A 15,097-nucleotide genomic window follows, 5' to 3' on the forward strand; every position below is an offset into this window, starting at 1 on the left:
TTTGATGAGGCTGATAGAATACTTCTACCTTTTCAATACATTCAGTGTGAGGTTGGATTCGATTTATATAATGTAACCAATATAATATGCTTCATCAGATTGAATGCAAAATAGCAAAGAGATTTTAGCTTCATTCTGTTAAACCAGACATTAAAGACAATTGCTAACATATATAAGCATATGACACTAATCAGTTATTATTTCTTTGTTTTGTAAGCCAATTATCTTTTCTTAAATGTCCTTGACATTAACCTGCACTTAAATTTTTACTTTTTAAAAATCTTAACACATGAAATATGATTTAAATATTCTCAGCTTGAATTTCTTTTATAATAAATATTGGTGAATACACAATACACATGAATCTATTTCTTGGTCTCAATAACTTTAAGAGAATAAAGAGCTTTGAGGCCAACATTTTAAGAATAGCTATTCAGAGCACTATTTTTAAAGCATGTTTTATGAGCTCAGTCATTATGAGCCCTTAGTGGGAATACTCAAGTTTGTGGACCAAATCTGGGAAAGTACCTGTTTTGTAAATAAAGTTATGTAGGAACACAAACATGCCAGATTGTTTAAGTATTACTTGTGGCCTCTTAAACTATAATGGCAGGGTTGAAGAGTTGCAGAAAACTTGACTGCTTATGACACAACTAGTCTCACACACACGCACGCACGCACGCACGCATATGCACACATATAACTCAATGGAATAGAAAGCCTATTATATTTTCTCTCTGGTCCTTTAAAAATTTTTTTGACCATCCTTGATCTTGAGAGTTATAAAATCAGTTAAAGGATAAGGATTAAAAAAAAAGAGTGCATTGTGTAGTGGTGGTTATTATTTTTGTAGCACGTTTGTGGCATGTGTGAGTGGCTGTGTGTGTGTGTGTGTGTGTGTGTGTGTGTGAGAGAGAGAGAGAGAGAGAGAGAGAGAGAGAGAGAGAGAGAGAGAATCCCTCTGTGTGTGTTTATCGATTTGGATATTCAATACTTTTTTTACTGTGGGTCATGGTAAAAAATAAATTCAGATTTGCAGATATAAAGTGCAAACTAAGTACAGTTAGAATTCTCAGAGATGCATTATTAACCCTGTAAACTGCCTTAAATTCTCCAAGGCAGTAGATGGCATATAAATCCAAAATAGATAAATTGATGCATTTGCATCAGTCTTACTGTAGATATTTATGGCAAAACAACTTCAACAGAATATTTTACAGAATGTAAATTACCCCTTACTGTACAGACTTGGTTATGCTTCGTAGCATGCTATTTTAGGAACTCTAACTTAATTTCATTTTCTCTACACATGTCATTGTGGATATGAAGTTTATTTCTTAGCCTGAAATTGGTCTTTTGTGTGGTGTGTTATCTTCTAATCATTAATATACAGATGACTTCAGAAAGTATCTTTAAAATTATTCATTGATGCTTAATAAGCATACTTTATGTACCATAATACCATGAATTTTTCAAACTTAACATACTCAGATATCCAGATAACAGTGTAGATATTTCACATTACATATTGGAATACATTAGAACTGAATTATTTATTGAGAATGTTCATTTATTGAACATGTTGTTAGGCATTTGTGAGCTTAAAACATAAATAAAGTCTTTCTATGTTATCAAAGCATTTGAAATGAAGATGGGGATAACAGATACATATAAATAGTTAAAATAATGCATTATGATTGTTGGTATTCATGTGTGGGTGCATGCAGGAGAGTTTTGGAATTTCATATCAAAAAGAAAGAGCACATGCTCTGAGTTCAGAGTTCTGGATTCAGATTGAGAATCTGTGAGGTTTTCCAAGCATGTAACATGAAGCTTGGATACCATTTGTGCTAAATAAATGCTAATTTGTTCAAATTGAAGAAAATAGAAACAACACAAGAGATCTAGACCTTGTGGGGTTTTTTTTGTTTGTTTGTTTGTTTGTTTTTGTTTTTGTTTGCAATGTCCCTACCAATACTGTGACTTCCTAAGAGAAATCTCTTGTTTCAGTAATGTTGAATGATCTGGTGACAAATATGAATGAACAGATCCAGTAGAAACAACATCAGAGAACAGATCTTTGGAGTTGCAACATTAGCAGAATAAAGACAGATCAATTGGTTAGCATCTTTCCATATCTTAGGGTAGAATTTGAGCAAAGGCATTTGAGAATTATAATTACTCAATTTTCTGCACTAGTTGATACTTTCTTTCCTTTCTTTGGAGTGCCAATGCATTTACAGGTCTTCCAAGCTATTTATGGAGTTACATTCTGCACATTTTATCTGATAAGTTTTCTAAGTGCTTCTCTAACCCTTTGCTATCAGTTCCACAATTGAAAAAAGAACAATTTTCCTTGAAACTTTGAGAAAAAAATGTTCAGTATTTTCAAACTCATTGATATTAATCCAGACCAAGATAATTCTATTGTACTATACCATTGGGTTGGGGTTCATTGCATTCTCTGTGATTCTTGGAGAACCAAATTGCCATATGTGTTGAGTCAATGCATTAGCAACTGAGTTGCAATTACATCAACGGGAAACTCCTTTAATTACTTAGAGTACAAGTATCTATTTTTTCCTCATCCTACAACCAATGATCACCATTGATAATGAATCAAGCATCCTTTCTTGCTAAGCCTAATGAGAGACTCAAAACACTCATTAGTATGTTGATCCAGGCAACTTCTACAAATTGGTGAACACTAGCATACAGATGCACATATATTTTCTACATAAAATTTACCACCTGAGTAGAACAATGCAAGCCTGTTTTAAAATATAGCTTTCACTGTATGATTCAGACATCACAAATACACTACTTTGAAATTCTAGCATGCTTTCAGATGTAAATGAGGATGTGACCATTTTATATCCAGTTAACTTTTTCCAAATCTGAATTCTTCTTACACAAAATTTTATCATCATAATACATCATTGCCAATTGTGTATTCACCAATCATATCATCTTCTTCCTTGGAAACAAAAACCTATTTGGTTCAGGAAAATGACATGCTGGACATACTGAGCCCAGTAAAGATTTTAACTTCCCTATTTTCGTTGTAGTTCAGAGACTACAGGAGACTGTCCTTATCCATGATCTGTAAATAGAAATTGGTTGAGGTCTCCAGAAAGTCTTCTCATATCTAATCAGGGAAGGATATGTCTGATACCACTCCATTCTCTAACTCCTTCTAGCTTTGAATACGAACTACAACAGTATATTATGACTATGAAGGACAGACATGAAGGAAGATCAAGAAAACTAGGTTGCCCTATTTCAATAAACCTCTCAACTGCTTCCAGAAATCATTTACTAACAGATTCATTGTTGAGTCAGAAAAATAAATAACTTTTTGTTTAGGCCATTTTAAGCAAAATTAACTATTATATTGAATATGCTCTTAATTGAGTCATGTGGCTTTAACACTGTTTACCAATAGCAATGACAAACGTTTTGTTTCCTATTTATACAACTGGTCAACCAATCCCTTTAAGTTTACCTAGAGAAACCATAAAGAAGAAAAAAGACAATCTGAGTCACTAGAGTGAAAAAAAAACAAAAACATAAGTAATAGTTAGAAAAGATGCATAATCATTTGCTGTGGGACCTTGAGAGGGACTTTGTAAACTGTAGATGAGGAAGCATGAGACAGAGCACTGCAGGCTTATAGCATCTATAAGGAAGTAGGCAGCTGAGAACAGGCTAGGAGTTGCATTTCATTTGTGAGCCAGACTGAGTCTATACAATCCTGACGTTTTCAAAGGACCTGGAGAAACACTGTCTCAGTTTGTAAAGAGAAATTAAACACATCTTTTTGTTGTTGTTGTTTTTGACTTCACAGTTATCTCAATTCTATAGACAAGCTGAAGGCATAGTATTATACATGATACACAAAATTACCATGACTGCAGTCTCTGGTCAGGAGAAAATACAAAATAGCCTAAATAGAATCATTAAACTGCAAGAACGGATCTCACTACTTGCTTTGGGAATGTGGTATCTCATTGGCTTAACAGGATTTCCTTCTTATATTATTAATTTTCCATTTGATCTTGACAATAAAATATGACAGGGCTATTTGACTCCTGTCTAATGTCCATCAGGGAAAAATATTCATTGCAATATGCTCCATAAATCCAAAGCAGAGGTAGAAAAAGCTGGAAAAGCACCAACACTCAAGTTATCTCTTAAGGAATCTTCGGCTGGCTTTACTCACCTAGATTTTGCCATTTGGGGAACCATAAAACAGACAATCCTGGTAAAAATTGATTATTCCATCATTGGGAACTGAGTGACTAAGTGGTTTTACAAAAGTTAAATAGTATGATGATATCAGACAGTGATTAATAAACCCATCATAGCCTCTTTCTTGAGAAATTGGATGAGTTGCAAAAAGAGGTGCAGATGGTTCACAAAAGTTGAGAGACATATGAAGTAATCAAAATCCATAAGGGAGTAGAACCCAGTTGAAAATCAAAACCATGAGATAGTCATGCTAGGAAAAATTCAAATCATAGTATATTAATAATATTATGTGATAATGATGCCAGCAACAACTGTGGACTTTTTACAACATTTTATAATGAATATGCCATGCATTGTCTTGTACACATATTAATTTAGTTAACCTATACCACAGATCTGTGAAGCATGCAGCCTTATCTCATCACTCTAATTTTACATGCAGTGTGATAAAATATATAGGCAGGTGAAGCATCTTCTTCAGATTTGAAGAATGGATATGGGGAAGAGCTGAGGTTGGAACAAAGCAGTCAGACTCCAAGATCGCTACTCTTCCACTTTCCACAGCTCTGAGTCTCTTGGTAGGATTTGGGCAATGTAAACTTACTGTGGTATCTTAAATGATGTTCTCTTAAAAGACCCGAGGGCAAGCATTTTTTGTGTGCTTCTTCATTGGCCCTTGTATATTTCCATTAAGTCTTATCTGCCGCCCTCTGATCCTTGCAACCTGAAAAAGACCAGCACATTCGTGAGATTTTAGATCTAGTATTACTTCTGCAAAGTGGTTTCAGCATGGGAAAAATCATTTCAATTATCTACCTCTTCTTCAGTGACATAACAATAACATCAGCAAGGGAAATGGCATGACATGTAATAGATACACATCATACTTTGAATACAGCCACTACCTTATTTAGCACAGGTCTTGGCACAGTTGTTCAGGACAATTCCTTGTTTAACTGAACTCAAAAGAATTCAAAATGCTGAAGAAATAGTAACAAATGTTCACAAAGACCCCAGGGCTCTTTCTAGGAAAACCTACTTCTCCCAACCATTATGTTTCAACTAGATCACAACGGGGATGACTTTGCATGCTACAAAATGAATCCTTCACTCAAAGGAAAAAATGGAAAGTGGTGATATGTTGTTCATTATGTCTTTGGTTTGAGGCTTTTTCTTGGTTCTACATTAACTACATGGCATCAATATCACTCTGTTCCTGTAGGGACAGACCTTACAAATCACTCCTCAGTTTTGAACAAATATTATAGTGAACAATGCTACTGGGAAGAGTCTTGCCCCAAGGGACTACTTATTGTAGAATAGTTTTCTGAGTAGCTGAAATAGCATTGCTTTTTTCAACTAATAACACCTCCCACATCGTATTGCTTTGTTCAACTAATAACACCTCCCACATCGTGTTTTCGAACACATACATGTAGGGAGTAAAGTAAGAATACATCCTTCTTTTTTTAACTTTTTAATTTCATAGGTTTTCCCTATGTGTGCACATCCTCATGGAAGTCTCTGACACCAGCTTATGGTTTTGAATTATTTTAAAAGTTTTCATTCCCTTAAGTCAATGTATTCTGAATTGCATAAAAATAAAAACGATAACAGAAAACTCTCTATGAATGCATATGTGTATATGAGAGAGTGTATATGTGTGTTCACACGTGTAATATTTTAAATCATCAACATTAAAACTAAGTGTAAGTGAGAATGCTAAGACTCAGATATTCCACAAGAACATAACAAATATTTTCAATTTCTTTTTGAGCAACTATAACTTACCTGACAGTGAGGTTATGTGCAATATCTTATTTAATTTCCAAAAACCCTTTGAGAGAGACATTATTAACTTAATTTTGCAAATAGTGATGAAAGTTATTTTAAAGGCCACAAAGGGGTAAGTAATTGAGATTAGAATTTGAATTCAGGCCATTCTGATTCTCTTATCCACATTCCTATTTTTAGTATTATTTATTAGTGGATTCATTGATTCAAGTAATGCCTTGTGTATTTGTAAATCACAAAGATTTAATTTAAAATCCAAATTAACTCTAGTCACTTCTAACTTCTAAATACAGCAGCATAAAAAATATTATTAATATATATATATATATATATATATATATATATATATATATATATATACCATGCAATACTGCTCCCATGTTACCTTCCTTAAAGATAATTAAGGGTGAACCCAGGAATTTAGATGTCTTTGTTATTTGTTTTCTTTCTACAGGACTAAGAGATAACAACAAAACTATTGGAATATTGCTCTATAAAACTTCTTCTTGATCCTCTGGATTTGCATTGGCAAGTACAATGGTGGACACATAGCTAAATTTTTTAGCAAAATAAAGTGAAAAGGGATAAATTTCTAAATACTATCATAGTCAGCTCTGGCTATTATAACAAAATGCCACAGAACTCCCTGGCTTATAAACAACAGAAATCTATTTTCTCAAAGTACTAGAGTTGAAAATTTGAAATCAGGGTGCCTGCATGGTTTGGTTCTGGTGAGGCCTCTCCTCCAGCTTATAGATGGCCACCATCTCACTGTGTGTGCACATAGACTTTCCTCAGTGTGGCACATGTTGGGGAGAGAGGGAGACACCTGTTTGAAGTCTCTGGTTTAAAGGGCATTAATCCCACCATAGGGACCCTCACTCATGGCATCTTCTAAACATAATTACTTCCCAGTGGTCCCATTTCCAAATACAATCACACTGAGGGGCAAAGCATTCAACATTTGACTTTGAATTATACCGAAATTGAGAAGTAAACAAGACAGCACGGGCTTGCAGACTATTTTGGAAAATGAGAGGTCATGTTAATAAAATTGCCTTGGCCGAAGTGAACAAAATTCTGCTAAAGGTTTGGGTGCCCAACATTCAGTTCAGGGCTCTATAAGTGGAGTATTGCGCTACAACTTTCCTCTGTCACCTCAAACCCTGCCATTGCCTCATTGTTTCATGATATCATTGTTATGGTTTGGATGTGAGGTATCCCCCAAAAGCTCACATGTGGGACAATGCAAGAAGGTTCAGAGGGGAAATGATTGGGTTGTGTGAGAGTCTTAATCAGTGATTTAATCTCCTGATAGGGACTAACTGAGTGGTAACTGAAGTGGTAGACTGTGGTTGGAAGAGGTGATAATTGGGATGTGGCTTTGGGATATATGTTTGTATCTGGCCAATGGAGTCTCTCTCTGCTTCCTGATCACCATAGGAGCTGCTTCTCTTTCCCACATTCTTCCACCATGTTGTTCTGTCTCACCTAGAGACCTGAGGAATAACGCCACTGGCTGTGGACTGAGACCTCTGAAACCGTGAGCCCTCAGATAAACTTGTCCTCCTCCCTAATTGTTCTGGTTGGGTCTTTTACTCATAGTAGTAAAACAGCTGTCTAAACTAATCATAGGGGAAATTTTAAGGGAAATCATTATTTTTTTCAAAGTCAAGGTTATCAGGTTGGTTCCTTCTTAGTAGTGACAGAAAAGAATCTGTCCCAAACTTCTTGCCAGGGCTTCTCTGTGTGAATCTCAACATCATCTTCTCTCTGAATCTGTCTCTGTGTCCAAACTGCCCCTTAATGAGGACACTAGTCCTCACGATCTTACGACATTTTAACTTGGTTTACCCTAATAAATATCTTATCTTCAAGTAAGGTCACTTTATGCAGTAGTAGGAGGCAGGTCTTCAATACATCTTTTGTGGGGGATGCATTTCAAATTTTAAGAGTATGTAACAAAGATGAATTTAGAAAATTTCTGTGTTTTGAAATTTCCTTGGAAGGACCCCAAATTTATTTCACTGCATAAGATAACCCTTAAACACTGGGAATGGAAAAGGAAAAAGGCATGAATAGGTATCAATGTATGATAGGAATAACTTCATTAAGTTTCCAAAATTCAGAGGGCAACTTTTTTTCTGACATTTATCTTTTAACACAACACAAGCATTACATGTATAACTGATTTCCAAAATTATTTCAATAGCATTAATTTTATTATATTCTGCCAAATTGAATACATTTAAAGGAATGAGATCCATGAAATTCAAATTATGGCAAATTTATTTAAACATAAAGCCTATTATTTTATAATAATGCCTTGGTTGTTATAGGTTCTTAAATAAAATTGATGACTATGTTCTGGATTCCTGTATTAAATTTTTTTTTTCTCATGAAGGATTTAATATCATTTACTTTGTGTGGTTTTATACTCTCTTGTTTTTAACTTAAAATTTTATGACTATTACAAAACTTTAAACAAAAAGTCACATAATCGGTTTGTCAAATTATTTTTTTAGGTAAAGTATGAGGCAAGATGAAACTTCAATAGTCTTGTGTCTTTTAACACAGACATTTTATTTCTTCTTTTCTGTCATGGTTGTGGTATCTCATTGTCTTGATGCATAAGAACACTCATATTTTAAAATGTTAAAGTTAAAAATTTGCATTATAATGAAATTCATAACTGCCCAATATCTTATTCTAAACCACAAAGTTCAAGGATTCTACCTTCAGGGGCAAGAAGTCAAAATTTCAACCTAAGATTAAAAAGTTGAAAAAAAATCATAAAATCTAAATGTCTTTTATTATAATTTTTAAAATAGGTCTATCTCCTATTTTCTTATTGCTACATTGTCTTCATCAATGTAAGCCTGTGACATAAATTTTAATACATGATTTATGGTTACAAATTCATTTTTTCATTCTCATTTATTATGGGGTGTCACATTTTATCATGCCTGCATTTAATCATCTCCTGTCAGCATATTAATGGTTACAAATATGATACCAGTATAGACCCAAGAAGCCAGGAGCTTAGCTGTCTCAGAGCATAACGGTTGAGTGCCTTGAAAAGTGGGGTTGGGAAAAAAATTATAAGTCTTTGTACATGCATATGCATTACAGAATAGCTCATGTAGTAAAAAAGAATATTTTCTGCTGTGTAGAGTCAATTTGTGTAAATTGATTTTTCATAAGACCCCATAATTTGTACATCCATACCTGTATCGAACACACAATAAACCTGGTGTCAAAAATCAGGTGAGATCATAAATAAGACATTGCTAAGTTTTAGTGTCAAGTGAAGACCATGGGGGAATCCATATTGACACATTTATTTTATCATGGGATAAAGTACATAAATGAAAACGCATGATTTGAGAAAGTTAGATGTTATCTGAACTTGATGACATGAGGTTTTAAAAGCTGACTGTTGAATTTATAGTTAAAAGCTAAAAAACCTGTTGCTGAAAGAGTATGGCTGTTTAACTTAAAAGTGTGTGCTAAATACAGTCGTTTCTCTCTTCTAGGGGATTGATTCCAGGATCTCCCTCCTCACTGCTGTGTTAGCACCACAGGGACATCAATATCTGAGAATACTCATTTATATAAAATGGTATAATATTTGCATATTATTTTTGCACATCCTCCTTTATGCTTTAAATAATATCTGTATTATTAGATTACTTAAAACAATGAAAATATTACGTACATATTTGCTTTATAATATTACTTAGGAAATAATGACAAGAAAAACAGTCTATACATGATCCATTAGTTTTGATTTGCACTGGATTCAATCTGCAAATATAAACCTCCAAGATACAGAGAACTAATAGTATATCTTTGTTTAATAAATAAATATTGTATTTTCTTTTGCCAATAAATAGTTCCTGGGAGCCACATCTGGTGCTAAAACAAACTGAGCTGCAAACCATCAATGTACAAAGTATTAAAAAGAAAGAAAGAAAGAAAGAAAGAAAGAAAGAAAGAAAGAAAGAAAGAAAGAAAGAAAGAAATAAATCAAAGATAACACAAACTGCAAAGAACAAAAATAAATCAACCTAGTGAAAAGCTATAGATGCTCAGGAAGAAAAGAAGCTATGCTAAGTTTGGAAAGAGATGCAATTTCAGAAGTACTAAGTGCTAATATAATTAAGGAAAAAAACTGCATCTGTGATCAGTGACACAGTCCATGCTGCTGAGTGCACAGATTGAGGTTAAGTTTAAGGACTTCAGGAACCCACGAGGAAGGAGTGGGGTGTGTTAATTAAGAGGAACTTCACGCATGATCAGTATGGTAGTAGACAAACAGAAATAGGACTCATTGTCATCTTTGGCCTTCAGGATAGCTAAATGGGACAATTGTCTTAACACAAAATTGAAGACAAAAGTCATTGAAGGAATGCTTCACAGTAGAAATAGAAAAGAGACAATGGTTTGCCATAGGTATGCAGCCATATTCAAAGACAGAATAAAAGCATATTTTAAAATATTTTCAAAATAGGATATTGGGTTTAAAATGAATTTAATTGGTCTCCAAAATACCTGTTAACCTAGTTTCTAATGATCCTAGTTTCTATAGGGGAAAAATTTCCAAACAGAAATTTCTTTCTGAAAAAAATGATATACCTTTCTGATCACCCTTTGATTCTATATTTTTATCTTTTAAGCAAAACTTTAAGGTTAAAGTGTCAGCATAATAAAACATACTTGTAGATATGATTAATCCATCTCCCTTACACAAATGTAGATTTCTGAGATAGATAGGGAATCATGCTTATCTTTCCCAAAAGTTCTTGAGAATTATTTTTACCATTTTATGTTTTATATAGGATGAAGTCCTTATCAGTAATAAGTAAGTATAGATGTTAGAAAAACATCAGCATTCATTTTCCACAGATGTAAAATTCTTGAAATTAAAATATAACATTATTGCTATCAAAGCATTGTGGACTTGCCAAACCTGTAATATATATGCATTTTTCCACATCTTGCTTTTAACACCCTCCTGTTGCCTTCCAGTCAAGGAAATGTCATTGTGCATCTTTGTCGGTGATCAATGTTATTATTGGTACTGTCAGTCTGTCCCATTATATAAACTTTAATGACCATTTGTTAAAATAAATTACTTGTGATGTTATAACTTGGGTCATGATCCTAATGACCGAAAGCTTTGAAAAAGTTTTTCCTTTCCCCAGGGAAGGAGCAGAGTAGGACTTTATAAGATTTATTAAAGCAGATTATAAAAAAAAAATTGATATTTGTTTACTTTGGTTGCCAGGCATGTAGGTACTTTTTTTTTCTTACATATAATCAGGTTATTCACTATAAAATATAATTAGGCCATTTGCCTTAAGCAGCTTGAAAACATTCACTGAAAAATGGGAGAAACAGTTCTTTTTAATAAGAAAACAAAGCTAAAAATATGCAATTGAGTCATTATTAAATATATAGCAAATTTATTATATAAAAATATTTATGGAAATCTATTTTCACCTTGCCTAGTCACCCATCCTCCATCTCTTTCTGTTCTCTTCCTCTTAGCATTTTTGATGTAGTAAAGGAGCACTGATATGAAATAAGGAAACTTGGTTTCAAGTAGCTTCAACTTGGCTTTCACTCAAGATATACTGTAATATGACTTTCTTATCTAAACTTCTCTTTTTGTTTCATCTATAATTTTGGGATGGAGAAATATCTGTAGAAGAATGAAGCAAAATAAATAATTATTATGTGACTCATAGGAGTGTATTATATGTCATATGTATATATAGTTCATTAAAGTGTTAATATATTACTACATATCATATATCTGTCAAAAAACAAAATTGAACATCAAAGACTTCTATTGTCTTTTTCAAATTTTGTTAAAGTTGTGAAAATCAATGACTAGAATTTGAATATCTTTTTTGACCCCTTAGGAAAGTTTGAAAATAGAAAAGATTTTATTAAAATACAATATAAAATAACAAATATTAGGACTGACTTCACTGGTGTGCTGTGGAGATAAAATGACACATTTAAGTACTTTAAGTGAGGCAAACAGAAAACATTCAATAAATGCCACAGTTTTTCTTTTTCTTTCTTTCTTTCTTTCTTTCTTTCTTTTTTTCTTTCTTTCTTTCTTTATTTCTTTTCTTTTTTTCCTTTTTGATACTGGGGTTTGAATTCAAGGGTGCTTCACCACTGAGCTGCATAACAAGTACTTTTTATTTTTTATGTTGAGACAAAACCTCACTAAGTTGCTTAAGGCCTCACTAAGTTGCTGAGTCTAGCCTGAAACTTGTCTAGTCTCCAGAGTCATTGGGATTGCAGGCAGGCACCATGATGCCCGGCAAATGCCAGCTCTTAAACTTGCCATCCTTATTCTCATTATTCACCACCTGATTTATTAATTGTATCTGCTGTGTATCCTTTTACCATTTTCTCTTTTACTTAAACAATAGGCTTCTTCCTCTGAAATCTTTTAACCCCTCTTCCCTGTGGGAGAGACAATGTCTTAGTCAATGCAATCTGACAGCTATAAAAGGAAAAAGGATACTTCAAATCTGAAGGGTTTTTTGCAAGAAAAGCTGTGCACACTAAGGCCGGGTGAATGACATAGTCAACACGGAAGGCAAAAAGCCTGGAGGATCATGGTAGCTGGTCAAGGGCATAACATCCATTTATATTTTCATTGGCCAAATTTAGTCAATGGTCCTATTCACTATAAGGAAGGCTGAAAACCCGCCCAGTAAAAGAAAATTTAAGGATTAACAAAAAATAGCATTTTCCCCCACCATACTCAAAGAGCTTGGTAAAGATCTCTAAGATATCTTCTGTAATTTCTCCTCTTTGAAATTGCATGACCTCCCATCTGGCATTAAACTGTCAGCATTATGGGGATGAATATCCCACTTGTATCTAACGCTCTTGTGAAAGGGTTGAACTCAAGAGGGGGAGGTTAAGAATTGTTGTGATTCATGCTCTCTGCTCCTTTCACTATTGGTATGCAACCTTGAACATGGAACTGCTCAAAAACTACTGTTAAAAGAAGAAACACTCCAGGTGTCCTGGCACTTGTCTGTAATCTCAGTAGCTCAGGTGGCTGAGGCAGGAGGATGGCAAGTTCAAACGAGCATCAGTGATCAAGCAAGATACTAAACAACTTAGCGAGACCCTGTCTCAAAAAAAAAGTGTATTGTGGGTGTGGCTTAGTGGTTGAGTGGTGCTGAGTTCAGTTCCTGGTACCAAAAAAAAATCACATCAAGAAAATAGAGACAAAGGGGAGAGATATGGAAATGGAGATAAAGGTGAATAAAGAGGAAAAGGGAGAGAAAAGGGTGGAGGAGAAGAAAGAGAAGCAAAAAATATAAAATTTTATTGCAAATTAAAAATGTGTGTATATCTGTTTTAATAGAATACCCACAGAGTTTGAGTAAAGCCTTTAACTAATTTGCATGGGATATGATTAAATTACAGTCATTTAATCCAAATTTCATTATTAAAATAGGAATACATTATTTGAATTTTAAAAATTAACTAACAATCTTAGTAACATTTAATATCTGGATGTTAAATGATCATACTGTGGAAACCAGAACTTTAAAGAGAGGAGATTATGTGAATTTTATGAAACAGTACAAAGTGGGTAACTGAAAGAAATGTCCTGTTATGTCTGCTCCTCATCCCTTACACTAGCTGGTGTTATCCTTGAACATGAAACTGCTCAAAAGCTCAAGGAAAAAAATAAAGGGCAAAAATTCTAGACCCGCCCCCAAATGGAAGAATCCAAATTGGCCCTTTTACATATCTCCACCGATATGTAAGCCTCTTAGTACATTTTGGGCTGCTGTACAGGAACACTGCACACAAGGTAATTTATAATGAACAGAATTTTATTTGGCCACAGTTCTGGAGGATCAAGGTGTTGGCATCTGGTGAGAGACTTCTTGGCAGAAGAAAGAAAAGGCAAAGAGAGAAGGGGCCAAACTCACCTTTTCATAATTCCATCCATAAAGGTGGAGTCCACAAGGCCTAATCACCTCTTAAAGGCCCCACCTGTCAACACTATTATGATGGCAATTACATTCAGCATGGATTTTGAAGTAGAAAAACATTGAAATCACAGGAATAAGCAATATTTTAAAAAGACTTCCCCAACAAGCATAAAATCCAATTAATCCATTAATTAATCAATCAATTGACCCATCTAAAAGAGTTTCCATGCATCCCACTCTCTGTGCTCAGAGTATTGAATCAGAGGACACCAGTTTTACCAACCTAAGGCCCCACCTATAGCAAATCTTCTTTACCCTGTGTACTACAGCATGAACTCTGATCCTTCAAAGCAGTTAAATCCAAGACTTGACTACTGTTATTTTGCTGTTTTGTTTTTGTTTGTCCATTTATTGGTAGTAGTATGGATTGAATCCAGGAGTATATAACCATTTATCATATCTCCAGTCCTTTTTTAATTTTTTTTTTTTGAGACAGTGTCTTGCTACATTGCTTAGAACCTTGCTAAACTACTGAGGCTGGCCTCAAACTTGCAATCCTCCTGCCTCAGCCTCCCTGGAAGCTGGGATTCCATGTGTATTGATTACAGTTCTTGATAAGCCTAAGGCATAAAACAACAAAACAAAGGTGAAAAGAACCATTCAGCCCTTGCAAGCACAAAGAAAACTCACTAAATATAAAAGGCACCCTGCAAATAACAGCAGTCTGAGTCATTTCAACCCTCATGCCAAGGGAAAAAAATAAACATATCATTTTGGTAAAGTCTGTTAACAACACAAAAAGATTTCTGGGAACTTTTACAATACTGCTATGTTTCATCAAATTTTTTGACCACTATAGAAGATAAGGCTTTATTATTATTATTATTATTATTATTATTATTATTATTATTATTTTATTATTATTATATAAATAATCATATAACAAGTTATAAATATTATAATTAACAATAATAATATTGATTATTTTTGGACATGTTGTGTAAGCATGTATTTTTTCTTTCTTTTAAAGAGTAAAAAGGAGGCAGGTAATTAGGTAATTTAAC

Source organism: Spermophilus citellus, assembly GCF_964194105.1.
Source record: "Spermophilus citellus genome assembly, contig: SCAFFOLD_55, whole genome shotgun sequence".
In the NCBI taxonomy this organism is placed as follows: Eukaryota; Metazoa; Chordata; class Mammalia; order Rodentia; family Sciuridae; genus Spermophilus; species Spermophilus citellus.